Source organism: Mercenaria mercenaria, chromosome 10, assembly GCF_021730395.1.
Source record: "Mercenaria mercenaria strain notata chromosome 10, MADL_Memer_1, whole genome shotgun sequence".
Lineage (NCBI taxonomy): Eukaryota > Metazoa > Mollusca > Bivalvia > Venerida > Veneridae > Mercenaria > Mercenaria mercenaria.
This window is the reverse complement of record NC_069370.1, coordinates 35,091,685-35,106,593: the sequence shown is the minus strand read 5'-3', so window position 1 is coordinate 35,106,593 and position 14,909 is coordinate 35,091,685. Positions and strand designations below refer to the sequence as shown.

General features: G+C 34.5%; 1 protein-coding gene across 2 annotated transcripts in view; it reads right to left on the bottom strand.

Moving 5' to 3' along the window:
- Positions 1-13,842, bottom strand: part of LOC123559399 (fibrillin-1-like) — a 128,616-nt gene extending 114,774 nt beyond the window's left edge. Inside the window, exon 1 of one of the 2 annotated variants that reach the window (XM_053552727.1) lies at positions 13,643-13,842. The gene's annotated coding sequence lies outside the window, so the exon portion shown is untranslated. The remainder of the gene's footprint in view (positions 1-13,642) is intronic. The other variant, XM_053552726.1, reaches the window with a different exon arrangement.
- Positions 13,843-14,909: the final 1,067 nt, after the last annotated feature.

Below are 14,909 nucleotides of genomic sequence, written 5' to 3'. Positions count from 1 at the left end.
GGAATTTATTCAGCTGACTTGGCGAAAGGCCGGTGGTCTCATTAAGTGCACGTTCGTACCTGAGATAATACCGGGAGGAACACCGGGGCCATCGTCCACAATTAAAGCTGGAAAGTCGTCACATGACCTAAACTGTAAAGGGTGGCCAAACGGAACTTTACACAGACATCGAAAAAGTTAGTCTAAAGTTTTCTACAAGAAAAGAGACGAATATTAAGATTTTTGACATTTTACTAAACTTAGTGAAATATATCACACAGATGATGAACATTCATGTTTTATTGATAGTATAATATCAGTTATGTACAATTTTATCCAGCTTCTTACGGAAGGTCGGTGGTTCTACCTAGGTGCCCGCTCGTGATGAAATAATACACGTAGGGGCACCTGGGGTCTTCCTCTACCATCAAAGCTGGAAAGTCGCCATATGACCTATAATTGTGTCGGCGCGACGTTAAACCCAACAAAAAATTTAAAGACAAATAAAGAACTGTTTAATAATTAAAAGCTCTTTCATTTCTACGTCAACACATCTGTAATGTGAAATATGTCTAACACCATATTCAATGTCTTCTTTGAAATTAATATATACTGTCAGGATAGTATGTTTTTACTGACTTTTCTCTTTATTCACTTAAAAACTAACGCCCATATGACCTAATGGCCTTTAGTAAAAATCGTTCAAAATGCATAATAAGATAACTGAGCTCCGCTTGACGAATTTACATTGCTTTTTATCATTTTTATGTATGTTGAATGGAAGTTTTGGTCGAATTTGTTTTGACACCGCTTATATTAATTCATGAGAAGATAACAGATGTTTACTACACAATGGGATTAATGTTGCATTGATGCTAGACCACGATAATCCGTAAATAGCCAATCGCAAATCAGTGTTGTACCCGTCTATATTTCATATGCAACAGTAACGTTGTATATATATATATATATATCGCGAGAACCTGGAGCATTAAATGTGAGGGTTTCGTGTCAATTTACTATCAAACAATACAGGGTAACAGGATAAATGACTTTGCAATATGCTCACTAGTTATTTATGGGTTTAAAAAGAAGATAAGCATAAACGTCTCATAAAAACATATGACATGAGGGTAAAATAACTACGTATAGGATAGACAACGATGTATTCGATAGCGCAGCGAGGGTATATATCGAAAAGACAAGGTCACAAGTTTGTCTATCCGGCTTAGACCACGTGACATAAAAGCTGTAATCACAAAACTGTGCCGTATAGCTTCTATTGCCGTAAGAGTAATATTATTTTTGTACCGTTAGCGCTTACTTACCAGTAGCCCATATGAATGTATGCATGTATGTTTGCAAAAATTCTGTGTTCTCTAAATACATGTACCGGATTTACTAAAATTTGACGCTCATATACACTTTGAGTCAGCTGCAGTCGTTAGTGATGAGCACTTAAAATGTGAAAATACTCGAAATTAAAACTGCCAGACAATATTTTTTGTGTGGAGTGGACAAATTTGCGAAAACCCAAGGCAGAAACTTTGATTCAAGACTATAGACAATTTCCAAAACCATAAAAAGCTAACAGCAGATGGGGCGTTTATATGTTAGTTAAGGTAAACTGGTATTTTAAGTATATTGTTTAATGGTAGTTACCCACTTTTAACTGGTATCTTAAATTACTAAATGCCTGCATTTTACTGAGCAGCGTTAATTTTGTTGTTGTTAATTTTGATATAATGCATAAACACTCGTAAGAATAACAATATATCACATATGCTATAATTGTTCTATTTTGGTACAGAGGTTTGCATTTGTAAGGATCGTGCAGATCCAGTGTTAGACCAACAAGAAAGGTACGACAGATATTGCGCCATCTCCAAATGAAAATGTCCTGTAAAAAAATGTGCCAGAAACAATTACAATTGTTGTCATAATCAAGAAGGAACGTTTCAGTGATGTAAAAATTCCATATACCCTTTTGGTTCTACATTGCACACACGTACAATGTATTAGTTATTCCAAGTTTCGTATTTCTGTCAGGTCACCTCTTTTTATTGATATCCAGTAACTTGAGGCGTTTTTACAATATTTTAAACATAGACCATTTAAGCCAAAACAGTCTTCATATAATGAAAAATTGCCCCTATAACCCAGGTTTTCTTTCATATTGAATTTGCATATTTTTTATCTAAATTGCAAAATAATATTTTTTTTCGTTGTTCGAAAGGTGATTTCTTATTTGTAGGGTTATGATATTGCGAATAACTTCCATTCGGAGTACATTTCTTGCTACGATAAAATTTGGCGATGGTCTTTTTTATTTTATTACTTTGTGTGTAATTGCTCATCCTATACTTTCATGTGTCACTATTGCTATTTTACTACATGTATCATTAATTTTACATGAAACCTTCCCAGCCCATATTTTTTAACATCTAATAAAGTTTTGATTCAGTATCACTGTTTGTTATATAATGCTATGTTATTGTTCTTGTATGCCTCTTTACCCAAAAGAATATCATTCTGTAAAAATGTTCAAACTGATTCATAAAGGGGAGCGGTGGTCCAGTGGATAAGATGTCGGCCGCTCAATCCAGGGTTCGTGGGTTCGAGTTCCACTGGGGTCACGACCATGACTTCTCATATGACACCAGTACTGTTATTTCCAGGGAGCGGACTCGAGAGTGATTCCAATAAGCTTGAAGCTTTCATTACAATCGAGCTAAGATAAATCTATATAAATTAATCTGTTTCACTAATGTCAACCAGAAAATAACATTATATGCAAATGGTCACCTCAAAAGTATGCTTAAATGCCATTCATATAAATGCCATGAGAGGACGTAGGGCTCGGGTCATATTTAACCATTTTGGTGATATGAAGTATGTGGATTGAAGTGATACTGTAATGAAAGTAGAATGCGTGACTTATGTCAAATCCTATCATATTCAAATGTAGAAACTTAAATTCAAAATCTGGCAAAATAAATACAAAGGATATTACACTGCGCCCTGACCTATCCATAATGACATAATGTTAAAGGAAATAAAAAAAGAGACAGCCAAGGTGGGAAAATGTGTTAAGCCATATATTTATTACTTAGGGTAATATGTTGATGTTTTTTTCGGGGCATTAAAAGTTATGTACGACTAAATTGACAATTTAAGATGCAGTTTGACATTCTCAAAACTTGTTTTACCCTTTCTTTTGATACTTTACATTAAATTAGGTCGATTAAGGCTAAAGTCACATGTACTCGTTTCTTCAAAACAAAATAACAAAAATACTCTGCAGTTAGTTGTAGACTGCATATGAAAAAAGTCTAATAAATATCCGCTTGACCCAATTTAACCATCTGAATCCCTTTTGTGACTATGTAAAGATAAAAAATTAAAAGTCAATCGCTGAACTGGCCATCAGGTACCCTTTTTCAAATTGCTTATGGAAAAATGCATCTTTAGCAGAACATAGCCGGTTAAACATGCACAGTCATTGAATTAGTGACTTTTCTTGCAAAGCCTATATTGTTATTATTGCCATGAACCATGAACGTTAACAATTCAGTTTGTCCCCCACCCTCCCCCCCCCCCCCCCCCCCCCCCCCCCCCCTGTAGATTTTTCTTCTTGAACATACACAGCCAAATACGCTCACGAGTTTCTCTTTGATGTTTCATTGATTTATTCTAAACTAACAGGAGCGAATACAAATTAAGAAATAGTTGTATATATAATAAGCAATTACTGGGTATATATATCGCAACACAAAAATCATTCAAAGGGAAACGAAACAAAAATAGATAAATAAATAAATAAATTATCCACTGTTGTCACATACTAGCAATTAAAACTGCCTTATTTGATTCTGTGCATCAATACTACTTAAGTTAAATGAAAAAAAGAGAACAGAACAGAACATACATTTTATTTTGACTTGTACATAGTACATCATCATATACATATATATAATATATACAATTAAACATAGTATCACGTGTGAAAGTGTAAGTTAACATGGTGATGAGGGTAATCAATACAACCGGCATCATAAAAGGTATCTAAACGCTGCCAATCAATTGTAGCCAGCACCTAAATATATATGACAGGTTAACCGTATACATTTAAGAGTATCAAGCAAAGTATATTGCCCAAAGGTTATATCAATCATGAATAACATTAATGAAAAAAAGAGAAGCAGAAGTCTTAGTGTCACAATCTACAAACATCGGTGCCTTAAATAAACTGTAAAAGTGTCTTCATTTGTTCTCAAAACAGACCTTCACAACAGAAAATGATATTCACTTTTAAAGAAATGTAACACATTTGGAAATATGTTTCAAATCAGATACTACTTTAGATAACATATATATGAAATTTAAATACCTTAAGTTGATATTGCAAGTATAACCCAAAGAAAAAAAACAGTGGGAAATTACAACAAATGCTGAAAAAAAATCTGTATACGAAGAAATATTACGATATGTTGATCAGATTTAAGAAATACCAAATATAGGTTCAAGTTTTATTTAGGTGAAGATAACTTTAATTTGAGTAGTATGAAATTAATCTGGTGCACTCAATAAGAAATTCAGAAACAGCACTTTATGAAATAAGATACATTAACTGTATACAGTATATTAAATCTGTTCAAAGGGAGAACATTTTACAATCTAAAATAGACAAAGTGTATTATATCTATCACAACCCCTCATTTATTAATACTAAAAACTGCGTGTCAGTGCAGCAGTGGAGAATATTATGGAGTATGAATTTATTCTTAAGGATTAACTGCAGAGTATTTACCGTATTTTTCCTAACATTTGCGCTTATTTCAAACATGGCCCTTTTTACTGCATGCACGGGAGGAACCACAGTTTGAAAGAATACGAGTTTTCTTACTTTTTACTAAAAACATCCATACTTCAGATTTTTCTTTTAAAAAATCCAACAACAATCTTTTTTTTGGCAAGGAGGATGTTTGATATCAAGAGGCATTGCGAAAATATATGACAAGCCATCCAGCTGCTAGAAATAAGATATCTTGATATTTTGATATTTTGTGGATATTGAATCCGACAATTAATTTTCCTTTTTTAAAAATTTGTTGTGGTATCATGGGTAGTCATGTTCATTAAATACACATTCAAAAGCTGATGGCACTCGAATAATGATTTTTTGTCGCAATGGATTATCATTGAAATGCTAACACGCAAGCAAAGACAAATGAGCCGCGTCATGAGAAAACCAGCATCCGCGCAGTCTGGTCAGGATCCATGCTGTTCGCTAACAGTTTCTCTAAGTGCAATATGCTTTGAAAGCGAACAGCATGGATCCTAACCAGACTGCGCTGTCGTTATTATTCAACTGATGCCTGTCCATGTTAGATAACTTAAACTTTACTTAAACTATATATATATATATATATATATATATATATATATATATATATATATATATATATATATATATATATATATATATATATAATGAAATTACAAACAGTGTACTGATTATGTTCTCAACACTAACCTTTTGGACCGCATAACGCATGTCCATACGCACTATTCATGTTATACCACACATGTTTCATAATTCAACGATTTTTAGTGAAAAAATGTGCATGTTTATATGATTCTAGGAAAAAGTTTATAATTTCTTTATATGTCGGGGGAAGGAGGGGTGGGGCGGGGGGGGGGGGGTACTCCGTGGCCGAGTGGTTAAGGTCGCTGACTTCAAATCACTTGAGCTTCACCGATGTGGGTTCGAGTCTCACTCGTGGCATTGAATTCTTCATGTGAGGAAGCCAGCCAGCTGGCTTACGGAAGGTCGGAGATTCTACTACCTATGTGTCCGCCCGTGATGAAATAATGCACGGAGGAGCACCTGGGGTCTTCCTCTACCATCGAAGCTTTAAAGTCGCCATAACCTATAATTGTGTTGTTGCGACGTTTAACCCATCAAAAACAAACAAAATAACACGTCGGAGATTACGTGTGGTTTTGGTCAAACGTTATAATTATGGACATTCTGCTCTGTTAATCAATATTTCGCATACTGCTATTGGACCGTATTGTTAAACGTTACACCTTATATACCATTTATCACCATCCTATCTAAATTTGAAGCTACCTAGGACTTAATTTGCTATTTGAAATGCAAATAAGCGTAAAATCTACATTTTAAATAAAAAAAAATACATAAAAGGTAGCAAAGGTGTAATAAGCCGCTGTAAACGAAAAAAACGCTTACATATTTAGAACACCTGCAACAATCCAAAGTTACAAGATAAGATTGATCTGAATGCCATGCAAGAACCATCCGTGAGTTGGAAGAGAAATAACCGACTAATACTGATATTTTATGCCTTAGCCGCGAAGCTCATCAATACTGTATATATAGAAAAAATCTTAAACAACAACAACAAAAGCATTCTGCAGTTAGTAGCAGAAATAAGAAATAGTTCTCATAGAAATCCGCGCGGTCCAATTTTACCATTTAAGGTATTGGACCCCTAATAGTAATGTTTAAAAAATGGCATTTGCTTGGTATATTCTTAAAGTTGACTATGTTTTGCACTGTGTTGCAATTTTTAAACAACTTTTACCGTGCCGTTTTTCTTTTTTTATAAATTTTGTATAATTTATTATATTTCCTCAAGCTCAAGTAGAGACAAATCTCAAAGTGATGGCCACTGTCCAAAACGTTTGCAGATAATTCATTATACCATTAATTTTGATAAATGAAACATCAAACTATTGGTAAACAATAATAAAACACAAAATAAAACTCAATATCATTTTTCTAGGGTGCCTCAAGTAATCGGATTTAATGAGACATAATTCTAACTCCAACATTGAAAAATTAAGGTCGAATCCTGCGGGTCTGTTTTGAATTTTGCTCACTTCATTTAAAAATAACCTTGGGGCAGAAGTAAAACCTACCTACATTTCTTCCATAATATGTAATCTAAAGAGAGAAGGCAAAATAGAGAACTTTTACCGCATGTAACTCAGTATTTTTAAAGATGTCTAATTCTACCCCTTCTGTTTTAGAGGTAAATTCACTTTCAACAGCAAGAAATCCCTTATCAAATGAAAATTTTCCACTTTTGTACAATAAATCAATAATAAGTCTTAAAAGAAGTAAAAACTTACTAGAAAAAAAAGGAAAACAAGGAAAAAACATTTTGGTCCCAGTGGGGCTTGAACCTACACACCCCTGACAATTGCAATCAAAGTAGGTTTATTGTAGGAATTGAATACTCTTCAAAAAGGAGGTTCTCTATTACGGGTCTAATACCTTAATTCCCTTTTGCGACTATATAAAGATTTAAAAACTGTGTCAAAAATTATTAGTCAATCGCTGAACTAACCATAATGTACCTTTTTTCAGGTGGCTTTAATAATAATAACTGGTTGTTTCTTGCCTAGTCTATATTCTGTGAAGTTGTACACTTTGGATTTTGATCGGAATCTATGTCGGTCAAACCAGAGTTATGACACTCGAGTCAAATTTATGCATGAGCGAAAGTATTTTACTGAGAGTAATAAAACATTAATGAATAGTTATATAGCATGCGAAGTTGTGGATCTGGTGTTCTGTATGGGATATATTATTCAGCCGGTGAACTTGTGCATCTGGATGTTTTTCTTTTATTTCACACTGCACGACCAGAGTTATAGCCCTTGACTAGTGAAATATTGATAAAGGTTATGAAAGTGAGTGTCACATTTGTCTCAATATGTACTTGACCTAAAGTAATAAAACATTATAAGATGTTACATAGCATGCAAAGTTGTGCATCTGTTTGAGATTTCACTCGGCTAGATCAGAGTTATGGTCAGTTATCTACTAGCAAGGGCGTAGGAGCTGGGACGGCAGGGGCGGCACCCGCCGCCCCAATATTTCGAGGAGCGGCGAGATACCAAAACTCGTAACTTTTTTGAAAAGGCTAGAAAATACAATTGAGAATAAATACAGCGGTCTCCCCTTGCCAATTGTCAATTTATCATGAAGTGCATCGGCGGCTGATATGTACACAGAATCTTGTCATATCGCTGACACCTTGCTAGATCACCTTGGTGACAGGGTATTCTACAAAACAGTAAACAGCAATGACCAAGGTCGCTGTATTTTCACGCTCCGCCATTAATTAATTAAGAAATAATAAATATGTGCCTATATTTCATCAGTTAATAAAATATGGGCAGGAGTTCGGATGCGTAATAATTAAATCACGAGTGCGTAGCACGAGTGATTTAATATTCGCGTCCGAACGACTGCCCATATTTTATCAACTGATAAAAATTATTGGAACATATTTATTATTTCGATTCTAACCACGCAAATTCTTCGCATTTTACAGCATTACATTTTAGCGCGATATGTCATTCGGTTGGCCATATGCTATTATAAAAACCTCCCCACGAATGGAAAGCGTTACATCAAACGGAATTTTCCGATATTCAATAAATTTTAATTAAATTATTAAGTAGTTATTGCCGTGAAAATGTTATTTTTAATAACATCTAAGGTCGGATATAGAAATCAGAGATAAATACTTAATGCAGAGTTTATATATGCAGTTTCTAAAAATAGTACACGTCACCTACATGATGGCACTGAAACATACACGCTAGGACATTGCGGCGGCATATAAACACGTAAACACTTGAGTCTGGAAGATTGGAACATGAATTATGATTTATTTACTGTCAAAGTAGAATCTAGTTGACATTTGTGGTGCCTAGCTACAACGCAGGAATTGTACACTACACATACGACCAGACATAGATGCACTGGTGTTGAAGTTGAAACTTACCGGGCTGAAACATTTTCTTACGGTAAAAATATCAACAAATAAATTCATCAGTTAGAAATTGTTTGTTTCAGAAAATTTGATGTACTTTTTATTACTACTAGCACTGAAAAATCGAATATTTAGTCGGTATTATACTGTATATAATGGAAGCAGAGTAGAATCTCACAGTCATGTTACAATCGTAGGGCGGAATGGAAGAGCTATATTTTATCGTAGATTCATGTATAGGCGAATTCGCTATATGTTTATATAGCAGCTGCTGCGGATCGTGTTAGAATGAAAGTTAATCGTATTTAATTGCTTACTGCCGAACAGATTATAGACAGTTGCAATTAATGTTGTACATGTCTCAAATTCCGCCGAAAAGGGCAGCTTCTACATAAAAATGGAAAATTCATTTATAATGCCATTTATTGACTAAAATGACATACGGATTGGATTACATCTTTAAGTCAGGTTCTTGTGCTCGTTCCCCTACTTAGACATTACTGTTTCTACCCTGGCAATACATTGTCCGTATCTAACATCGTACCGCCATTACAGTATTTATCGGCGATATATGACCATTTTGTGTCGATTCGCCGTAAAACCCAACTCACAGTATTTAAACACAGTAAACTGTAAATAGGAGTGAAAACTCGGAAAAAAAACGAGTATGTTCAGCCCAAGAAGTCGCCAGATTGCACCATTGACTCTAGCTTTATGCAATTTTTTCCCGGGGCCTCTATTGAAAACCAAAAATAACGCGCTTAAAATTTTATGTTGCATATATCTTAAAAATATTTCGCTCAGAGTCATGAAACCAAGTACAGTGACAGGGAATTCGGGCATCTGTGTTCTATGGACACTAATCCACTTGTTATGAATGTTGACAGTTCCTCGTCTTTCCTCAAAAAACGCGTAAGGTACGCAGCCAAACACGCTTTTGAGCGCCTCTATGATGTTTGAATTGTTTTGTTTTACAACACAAGAACGAATATCAATTCAGAAATAAATGTATGTCATTGCGCAATAACTAAGGATATATCGTAATACAAAAAAAAATCATTTAAGAAAAAAAAACCTTATCCGCTGCTATTACGTTCCCTTACTTGTAATAAAAGATTGAATTATTTGATACTGTGCACCAATACTCCCCTAAGGCGTTAAAACCACAACGGAAAAAAGGTCCGCTTTACCCGGTTGGCCCAAACAATATTACACAAACAAGTTTATAAGAAATTACATTTCGCACAGCAAGTTAACATGCGTCACAGCCAACAAGCATTACTGGAAGATCATAGTTGCTTTTAGATAGAAGTCTTCCTTTGCTCTCAAATCATACCTTTTCAAAAGACATTGATATTAAATGTTAAAGAAATATAACAAGTTTAAATCACGTACTACATGTTCTTTAGATAACATACATATAAAACTTACATATGAGCCGCGCCATGAGAAAACCGACATAGTGGCTTGGCGACCAGCATGGATCCAGACAAGCCTGCGCATCCGCGCAGTCTGGTCAGGATCCATGCTGTTCGCTAACAGTTTCTCCAATTCCAATAGGCTTTAAAAGCGAACAGCATGGAGCCTGACCAGACTGCGCGGATGCGCAGGCTGGTCTGGATCCATGCTGGTCGCACACCCACTATGTTGGTTTTCTCATGGCACGGCTCATATCATAAGCTAACTTTGCAAGAACATAAAATAATAAGGGAACATTACTACAGATGTTGCGTATTGATAAATTTCCTCTGTATTTGAAAAGAATATTTCGAGAAGTTAATCACGTTTAAGAAATACCAAATATGTTTAAGTTTGATTTAGATGATGATAACAATTTTAATTTGCATGGAGAAAAAATCTTCTTGTTCATTTAATAACAAATTCAGAAACAGCTCTTTATTAAAGAAGCTAAAAGAAGTTAACATAAAACTGCATAACTAAATCTGTTTAAAGGAAGAGATGCAGTCAACAAAGTGTGTAATATCTACATCAATCATCAATGTAAATAAATCACCGGTATTGAAATAAGCTGTCGATGATAGTGCACGAGTACGAATTTATAGTTATAAAATAATTGCAGAGGTTTGCAAACTAGCAAATGATATTTTACCGTGTTGCATTATATTTTGTTTAACTTCACTTTGGCTTATTTAAAAAAAATGCCTTTTTATTATTGCATGCAAGGGAGTTACCAGGTACCGCCGTTTGAAAGGATAGGAGTTTTGTTATAAGGAACATTCATGCTGCACTTTTGTTTTGTTTTGTTCTGTTTTGGGTGTTTATTTTGTGTCATTATTTTTTTTATAAAAGATATCTTACATTTTTTTTGTTGGGTTTAACGTCGCACCGACTCAATTATAGGTCATATGGCAACTTTCCAGCTTTGATGATCGGGGAAGACCCGAGGTGCCCCTCCGTTCATTATTTGAGCCACGCCATGGGAAAACCAACATAGTGGCTTTGCGACCAGCATGGATCCAGACCAGCCCGCGCATCCGCGCAGTCTGGTCAGGGTCCATGCTGTTCGCTTTCAAAGCCTATTGCAATTAGAGAAACTGTTAGCGGACAGCATGGATCCTGACCAGACTGCGCGGATGCGCAGGCTGGTCTGGATCCATGCTGGTCGCAAACCCATTATGTTGGTTTTCTCATGGCTCATTTCATTACGAGCGGGAACCTGGGTTGCACCAACCTTCCGTAAGCCAGCTTGATGGCTTCCTCACATGAAGAATTCAACGCCCCGAGTGTGGCTTGAACCAGCGGCTGGAACCCACATCGTTGAGGGGCAAGTGATTTGAAGTCAGCGACCTTAACCACTCGGCCACGTAGGCCCCGTCTGACAATTGATTAGATTATGATAAAAATGTGGCGTGAAATGATTACTTAAATTCGTTTCCATTCAAATGTTAACGCGCATACGTAAACAAATTATAATTATAAAAACGTAAATCAGGTATAAACACTTTGGAAGCAGAGATGAATACTTGAGGCGCGAATGGGAGGAAAACTGCATTACCTGTGCCAGAATGAATAGAAGGCACAAAGTCGACGTATATTGACCTCTTATTATTTCTCATAACCTCATCATCTTCCTGCATTTTTGTATACTGATAGTGTTTATTTTTTTTTCAGGTAAATGAGATTATTTTATTGACATATTTATTGACATATATTTTATCTTTTTTTTTATAATTACAACGAACACGGAATATAAGTATCTTTATGCACGTGTTTTTTACAATGCTTCGATTTACAGCCTCAAGCCGCTTTGACAGATCTAGGAATCATTTAAGGGATATTACGGAAACAGAAGTTCAATAACATTATTTCATTATACAGATGGTGGTCATACGTGTAAGTTAACTAAAAATTTACTTATATCAAGGAAATTACGCGAATAACTGTGAAATAGGGCACGTACTAATCATGTACTCAGCACTAACTTCTTGTGCCGCATAACGCATGTTCCTACGCACTACTCATTTTATACCACACATGTTACGTAGTTTAGCAATTCAAAGAAAAGCAAAAATGTGTAGGTTTATTTAGTTCTAGGAAATTGTTTATAATCACTGAATAAGTCGAAGATCACGTTTGGTTTTGGCCAAACGTTATGATTATGGTCAATCGGCTCTCATAATAATATTCTGTACATTTATATATACTGTCTCGCATAAGAAATAAAAGTAGTCCCTACGCACGTTCCCAATGGACCGTATTGCAAAACGTTTTACACTATATTCCTTTAAACACCATCCCATCTTAATCAGAAGTCGCTTAGGCTTTTATTTTTGCCTTTAATGATGTTATTAGATTTAAATCACCAAAAAAAAAAAAACCCACTAAAGAATGTATTAAGATGATCTATGCTATTCATTCTTTCTTTTACAACAAAAAATGCTCGTGAAGGTAGAAAAGGTGTATGAGCCGCACCTATAAAGGAAAATATGCTTGCATATTTGGACCGCGTGTCATATATGAACCATCCATACATATTCTCATTTACTAATGGACAAGAGATAACCGATTAATATGTCTACTGGCATTCCACTGATATATTTTGTATCCCGCCGATGACAAACATATTAATTAGATATGTACAGAAAAAAGCCTTAAACGAAAAAATTCAAGAACTCAATCGCGTACTAATTTTCGCTTCTTGCTGTTTATTCTTAAATTATTCTACAAAACATAAAAAAGCGAACTATATAAATCTGTTGTTCCCGAACTGGATAATGAATTATAACTTAATTCAGCTATATACATTGCGCTTTGTATAACAATATATGAGAATTATCAATTGAGAATTCCTGTATCACACGTGTACATTAAATTTTATGTATAAAATATGCTTAAATAGAAGAATCACAACAGGCGTTTTGAGCAGCTAAAATATATCCGTAGGTCGCACCAAAAGGTTTCATAATCAGTAATAACCCGAAGCCAAAATTTTACTTTAAGTACGGGAGCGAAACAAACCATAATTGATTAAATAAGGGGAAAATCACGTTCGGTTGTTTCTATATTTACAGTACGCAATTATTTAATTTCAAGTTTTGCGAAATATCAAAAGATATTTTCTTTGTATTTTCTATACACATACAATATAGTTTTCCGTTTCATTTTAAACTAGTTACATTTTGCGACATTTGTCTCCATCATTCCAACACAGATTATTTTGCAGCTTTATTATAGACACGCTCGAAAATATTTTTTTTTTTTGCGAGTTTAATAATGGACACATAAATATGATTCCTTTTTTACTGAAAGAAGCAGCCCTAAGAAAATATACGGTAACTACATAGAGCTAACAATGTCTATTTAAAACACATTAATTTCAAACTTACCTTCAATTATTTTCTTTAATATTACACGGGAATAATATAATCCGGTAAAATAATAGCAAAAACGTATTTGTACACTTTTTCACTTTTTTATTAATTTTTTTCTCTTAATTTAAGCTATGAACAGCAAGCCCAAATATTACATTGGCCCTGATACCCGTTTCGACACGTCTAAATGGTTAATGCGGTAACGGATTCAGTACATCGCACTTTTGCTACGACTGAACAATGCGATATTATCTTGAAGGAAGTATATGTATTACTATCAAGTGAACGTAAAATCATGTTGAAACATTCATCCTGGACCAAGCCTTTAAAGGTTTAACGTAAAATGAAATCTTTAAAACAAATGCACCATGTTTGGAATGATTTGTGCGTATGGAAGCAACTCTGAAGCCTCATGACATATAATAAGGAGTATTTTATAGCAACATGACATAACCATACAATATTATGCCTCATCGATATACAAAAAGAATAATATCCTCAATTGGCTATATAACAGCTTTTTTATCAATGCAACTAAAACAGATAACAAAGAAAGCACCAAAAAAAGCAATGAGAAAATACTAAGCACAAAGGATGTACAAACGAGGAGAATATGCCAATGACAAAAAGGTGTTTGGTTTCTCACTACAAGAAAATTACTTCAACATTATATATTTTACATGTCAAAGGTATTAACAGGTGCATAGTTAAACGTCACGGAACCCTTTCTGAGATGCAATGAATCACTTAGATTTAGATAGGAAAAAACAAGATATCAATATATTGTACTCCATAACAAAACATCTAGCAGCCTCTTTACAAACAAAACAATGATGACCCTTTGAAAAATTCAAAAAAAGACATATTGCTTGTATGCGATCGATGATAGCCAACGTAAATCTTTTCTTTAGGTCGGTTTTTGTAGACTTAATTTTGAATATCATAAATTTAAAGTGATGAAATTTAGGCTAATACAAGCTGTAGTCAATGAAGAATAGTAAATATCAACAATTGTCGATTTTAATGTTGCCTGATGGACAGTATAATGAGAAAAATATACATAATTAGGTACGTTTGTGTACAAAGTTCAACGTCCTAAATATAGAAAAAGAAAATGACCTTTGATTGCTTCTCACTTTAAAACACATGCCGAACATTCAGTCTAGCATGTTACTATTAACAGTCTGGGGATGTCTCTTCATTTAATAACAAGAGTAAGGACACAGTTTGTAGTTTTATGAAAAGATAAAACACCATCCGTCCGAAAATCCACACCACACGT